General features: G+C 62.2%; 1 protein-coding gene across 3 annotated transcripts in view; it reads right to left on the bottom strand.

The window, feature by feature from the left end:
* Window positions 1-4,597, bottom strand: part of SLC29A1 (solute carrier family 29 member 1 (Augustine blood group)) — a 33,790-nt gene extending 29,193 nt beyond the window's left edge. Inside the window, exon 1 of one of the 3 annotated variants that reach the window (XM_036380265.1) lies at window positions 4,431-4,597. The gene's annotated coding sequence lies outside the window, so the exon portion shown is untranslated. Of the gene's footprint in view, window positions 1-3,684; window positions 3,781-3,927; window positions 3,944-4,430 lie in introns of those variants that run through there. The other 2 variants (XM_054514320.1, XM_036380267.2) reach the window with 2 other exon arrangements.
* Between the last annotated feature and the right edge of the window lie 1,445 nt (window positions 4,598-6,042).

Here is a 6,042-nt window from a genome sequence, read left to right on the forward strand (position 1 = left end):
CAGAGTCTGCCCACCCTGCATGGCAGGGCAGGGCACAGGTGCCTACCTGTTCTCCCAGCCAGCCTGCTCCCTGGGCAGTCTCTGTGGTCACTCCGTGGCACCACGGGGACCATGGCACACAGCCACCTGCAGAGATGAGGGCTCCAAACATAGGTCCAGGAGCTCTCCCAGTCGTGCCAGCCCTGGTCCGTTCCCAGCCCGACATTTGCTGGCTGGCGTGGAGGAATTCCGCTCTGTGCAAATGTCTGGCAGGGCTGACTAAATCCTGTCTGGAGACTAAGTCCATCCAGTCATGCTTTCCCCTTTGGGCAAATCAGCAGCGGAGCTGCGGCTGAATGCTCCTAAACATCCCCCAGGGAGGACTCCAGGAGGGCCCTTTCCCACAGCTCCCAACAGTACCAGCCGTTCATCATTTCTTCTCCTTGCCAGTCATGCTTCCGCGGGTTCCCAGGCTGAAACGAGGCCCCCAGGCCACCCAGTGGAGCACAACCATGGGACATCAAAAGAAGGCCAGGCCAAACCCATGACCAGCAGCCCAGCTGCCAGAGTACCGCTGGGACTGCCCTCCCCCCCTTCCTCAGCCCCTCTGCAAAGCTGAGTGTCCACCGGTGGGCAGAGGATGCTCTAGCACGGACCATGGAGGAGGGAACCTCGGGGCGTCCTGCATCCCTCACACGAGAGGCTGGGGTACATGGCTGGGAGCCTGCAGTGCCCCGCGGCCATGCTGCCGGGGAGCGCGGCAGAGTTTCCCTGTCCCTGCGGGGAGGCACTGGCGTCGGGCCCCTTCCCATTCCCTCTGCAGAGCTGCCCCGTCGCGAGCGGCTCCGGGGGCCGCCCCGGCTCGGCGCTGAGCCCCCCAAACTCATCGGCGGGCGCGGGCCCGCGCTGCCGCCTGGCGGCGTGACCGGGAGGGCGCTCCGGGAGCACGGGGGGCGCACGGGGAGCGCACGGGGAGCGCACGGGGAGCGCACGGGGAGCGCACGGGGAAGGAATTAGTCGGGCGCGGGCTTAAGCGGCTCCGCGGAATGCGGGAGCCAGCGTGGGGAAGCAGCGTGGGGGGAGCGCAGCAGGGGCGAGCTGGTGGCTGGTGGGAGAGGGTCTGGCATTCCACGGTGGAGAGGCATCCCAAGCCACCCCTCGGGCAGGGCAGGCACGGCTCTGAGCACTAGGGTGAGCATCCTCATCCACCATGAGGATGAGGAGGCAATGAGCGGCAGCAGGGAGATGGGGGAATAAACGGCACTGGGAGCCAAGTGCACAAAGTGGGACAGGGCACCCCGAAGTGTGGGCTTGTTGTGTGTGCTGTGCTAACCCATGGAGGGACTGGGGATGAGTGGGAGCTGGGAAATCTGGGAGTAAGCAGACAAGTCTGAGGGCAGAAGCAGGAGCTTTTTGTTTGAAGGTGGTTTAAAGAAGCACAGTTTGCCTATAGGTAACAGACTGTGCAGAAGGGCAGGGATAGTGTTGGGAAGCAGATTTCAGGGCCAGGATGGATCACATGAGGGCATAAGACTGTGACAGTCACCCTGAGCACAGTAGCTGTCCTGCAGGGCTGTGCTTGCTGCTCAGCTGCAGGCCTCAGAGGAAGGAGTTCTGGCTGGTCCCCTGCTGAGAACCCCAAGTTCTGCAGGGATAGGATGGGAAAAGGCTTGAAGTGCACCTCCTCAGCATAGGTTACTTCTCAAAAGGCAGCTTGTCTGCTTCTCTCCTCGTTCCTGAGCTGTGAGACGTCCAGGAGCAGCCTTGTGCCAGGGACCCAAGTGTCTCAGGGACAAGAGGGGCTCCTTGCACTACCCTCCCAGGGTCTCGGGGCCTCAGGCTTTATTCTGTACATCCATCCTCAGTTGATAGGGACTCAGTCTCCAGGGAAACAGCCTGCTGTTCTAACACTGCTCCCCAGACTCAGTAAATCTCTTTTCTGGTAAGCCAGATGACAAAAGTCAGCCCGGACAATAGTGGTGGCTGGCTTCCCACAAAGATCCCTCTTCTGGGGAGGAGCTGCAGACATCACCAACCCCCTGTCTTTCTCCACTCTCCACACAGGATCTGCCATCTCCAGAGGATGCAAGCAGGTGGGAAAGTCTCTTCTGACTTTTGCTAGTGCTGTGTCCTGGGATGGTAAAGTTGGGAAGCTTCACAGCAGAGCTGAGCTGCTATGCAGTTCCCAGCGGTGCTGCTGCTGGCCCTGCTTTGCATCTGCAGTCACAGAGGTGCTGGGTTTCCTGCAAAAAAAGCAGGCTTCTCAAGAAGGAAAATAGCTCCACAAACACCTAGCTTTCTGGAGAGCCCTGCAGGGTCTTGTTGCTGGTAATAGCTCAGGGCAGGGCTGCCTGCTCGGATGGAGGACAGGTTTCTCTGCCACTGCTGCTGGGTCTCTCCCATACTGCTGGTCCCAGAGACATCCAGCTTGCCTTCAGGGATGCTCTGGGCATTTCCTGGCAGGGAATACCAGGACTTCTTATATGTCTGTGCAGAAAACAGGGCAGCACAGCTGGTGCTCCTCCACCACATCCTCCATCACCTTCCCTGCACAAGCCTGAGGACCATTAATAAATTTCACTATCTCTTACCACCCAGCTATGCCAGCTTCCCTCACTCCCTACATTTTCTGATCCATTTCAGCCCCTACAGCACCTGCTCCTCCCTTCCCAGGGCAGCACCAGGACACTGAAGGGATAAGGACAAAAAGCAGCAGTGGGGACCCTGTTTTCTAACCTCTTGCTCTAAGACCTTTACAGGGGCAGCAGAGCAGTGCCCTGACCTTGAGAGGCACCACTGATTTGGACTGATTTCGGTCAAGGGCCATGCTACAAAACCTGCTCTGTCTGTACCTTCACCTCTCTTCTGCCTGCCTGCGAGGTCAGGCTCCTCCAAATAAGCCTTGGGCCATGCCTTGGACTCAGAATGCAGCCAGGACCTCTGCCCTGGGCCAAATCACACCGAGGGCAGCCAGGGAATGGCGCCTGGGGAGAAAGGACCTGCATGGGGAATGGTGCAAGGGGGCAGGGCAAGCTCCCAGCGGTCAGCCTACAAATAGAAAGGGTCATGGGACAGTGCCCAGCTACTGGGACAAAGGGCCTGCAAGAGGCCAATGGGGTTGTAGAAGTTGTTCTGGCAGGGAGGTGAGCGGTGGCACAGCCCCAGGAACCCCAGGAACGGGGAGGGCTCCCTAGAGGTGTTCCCTGTGGTGCAGGCACCCCCGAGGCCATTCAGGAACATGTGACTGACGGGGCAGGGAGGGAGCCAGCACTCGGAGAAAGCTGGGACTGACACAGGACGGTGACGGGGCCAGTAAGTGTTGGCCGTGCCAGTGGTCGGGTGACATCCCCGTGGGCAGGGTAACCAAACACCATCCCCAGCTGGCTGTTTCGGGGGATGGCGAAAGGGGAAGCGTTTCTTGCCCCGTGGTACAGCGTTCCCGGGACAGGCTCCCCGGCCCCGCGGCGGTCCTGTAGAGGGAGGGGAAGGGAAGGCAGCAGCACCCAGCCCCGGCAGGAGCGGGGCCGAGCGCGCCGGGCTCGGAGCCCCGGTCGGACGGTCGGACAGTCGGACAGCCGGCCGCTCCGCACGGCCGCAGCACGGCCCCAGGGCTGCCCCGAGCCCGCCGCCGCCGCTGCCGGGGCCCCGCTCCGCCCCAGCACCCACCCGCACTCGAGGCAGCCGGGGCACCGCCGCGTCGCTTACACGTTTCCCCGGGGGCTGCCGGCTCCTTCCCGCGGCGCCGCCGCCTGCAGGGCACGGTCCGGTCCCGCAGCGCCCGGTGCCAGCGCTGCCGGCCGCGGCAGGCCGGGTCCTAGCGCTCCCCGCCCGCCAAGGGCACCGCGCGGGCGGGCCGGGACTGCCCTCGGCTCCGCGGCCGCCGGACTGCAGCCCCGTGCCCCCACCCCTCGCACCCCGCTTTGACCCCCCCAGCTGCATCGGCCGCACCTGAGAGCGGGAGGCAGCTGCGGTGGCCCCGCTACCGCAGCTCCGGCACAGTAATGTCCAGTGCTCTGGCTTTTGGCCAGTGTCTCCCCTCTTCCTGAACAGACGGCTGGCCCTGCTGCCCTGGGAGAGGGGCATAGCCGTGCTGTCCTTTTGCCTAGGCAAGGAGGGCAGGGTGCCGGCAGGCAGCCCCTCCACTGCTGCTCCCCGCTTTCAGTCCCGCCTGCGCCGGGGTCAGGCTCCGAGCCCTCTTTGCAGCTCTGCGACTAGAAAGCTCCGGACCCGGCTTGGGGTCCCTCAGTGTGTGACAGCCGCAGAGCTCAGCACAGGCTCCCGGCTGCAGGGTGACCTTGAGCAGGACTGCCGAGCCGCCGAAACGGGGGACAAGACCTTGGCTCAGCAGAGGAGGCTGGAACCAGACCCTCTCTCCTTGGTGCCTGGCAGAACAAGGCACAGCAGGGACAGTGCTTTCTCTGGTCACCTCCCTGCCTGCACCCTGCCCTTACCTTGATAGCTCAGCTTTCCTGGTGCCAGGTGATGCTGCCTGCAGACTCCTCACTGCCTGGTGCCAAGCAGGGCTGGGATTTCCCACGGCAGCAGGACCAGGGTGCAGAGGCTTTGCCACCCTACAAGCTCTGCAGCCAGAGTGGGTTTTAGAGCCCTGGCGCTGGCTGGGGCTGGCTGAGCACGGCTTCCGCTGGCTCAGCAGGTGGAGGCTGCATGCACGGGCAGATTAGTGGGGGGGGGGTGGGAAGAATTGGCTTCTGCCATAGGAACTCCAGGCAGGATTCGTCAGCGGGTTGCTGTGGGGCCAAGCGCCAGCACAGGGGAGGAGAGTGGGGAGGCTCTGGGTCGGCAGCAGCCTCGGGGGGACAATGAAGCCTGTACGGAGGGGATACTGAAAATGGTGCTGCAGGTGCCAGCATCGTCCCTGGGATGGTGCTATCTCTTGAGTGGCACATGTCACCCTGTGCTTCTGTGCTGGACTTGGGCCATGGTGGGACCCTTGCTGAGCTCCCATGGGTCAGCATCGAGCCTGGGGCCAGCAGGGGGGCCCTCAGTGAAGCTCCCTGCACCCACTGCCCCTGTGCCGGGCCCCGCAGCTGCTCAGGAATGAACTGGCACCAGCCCACCAGCTGCTCTCCTGGTATGTGCAGCCGGAGACGGAATGCTGTGCTTTGACCTCCTCGCTGGTCTGGACAAGCCTGGCCCCTGCCCAGGGCATCTCCCCTCCCAGCCTTACTATCCTGCTTGTCTTTTCCCATTAAGGAAGTGCAGGCAGCTGAGCTTTGGTGCTGGAGGAAAACAGGTGTCAGAGCCAAGAGTGATGGAGCCAAGGAGGGGGGGGTGGTGGTAAGACACAGGGGAAGCTCAGAAAGCACACCCCTGCCCACACCAGGGCATTCCCCACCCCTTGCTGGGAACCTGGAGGAAGTCCAGGCTGGTGACCCTGGTGTGCCCACCTCCACCTCACTGCCTGTCTCCAGCCCCAGGAGCACTGCAGGAGGGAGATGGGGTGGCAGGAGCATTTCTGCTCTCCCAGCCCTTGCTGCAGAGCTGGGCTGCAGCCAGCACTTCTATTTTAAGCCCCACAATGTGTTTGAGGAGGCGAGTGGTGTGCACAGCTGAGCCTCATGGCCTGACAGGGAGAGGCCCTGCTACCTACATCCCTGGAAACTTCCCCTTCTCCCTTAGGGCTTGTACAGGCTCAGGGCAGGTTGGACCAGCTGCTTTTTCCCCTTTCCAGTACAGGTGGCAATTGGGGCAGTTGAAACAGGCATGGTCTGGTGAAGTTACTGCAAAAATATCTGGGTTGTAGGAATGGGGGTCTATCCACACATCCCTGCCCCTGTGTCAGGCAGTGTTCACCTGCTGTGACCTAGGCTGACAGCCATCCTGAGAGAGAGCAAGGCTAGGCAGGCTTGGCAGGACTGTGCAGGCAGGAGTATTTACTCTGTAGGTAGTGACTTTCCTGCTAAGCTCCCAGGGCAGGGAAAAGGGGCCCAGATAGCCTGCGGGATTAGCTGGGCTGAGTGCAGGCACAGAGGAAGCATGGGACAAAACATCCTTGTGAAAGGCACCAAACAGCTCAGGCTTCCCCCTCAAGCAGGACTGAAC

This window comes from Molothrus ater, chromosome 3 (genome assembly GCF_012460135.2).
Source record: "Molothrus ater isolate BHLD 08-10-18 breed brown headed cowbird chromosome 3, BPBGC_Mater_1.1, whole genome shotgun sequence".
NCBI classification, from domain to species: Eukaryota; Metazoa; Chordata; class Aves; order Passeriformes; family Icteridae; genus Molothrus; species Molothrus ater.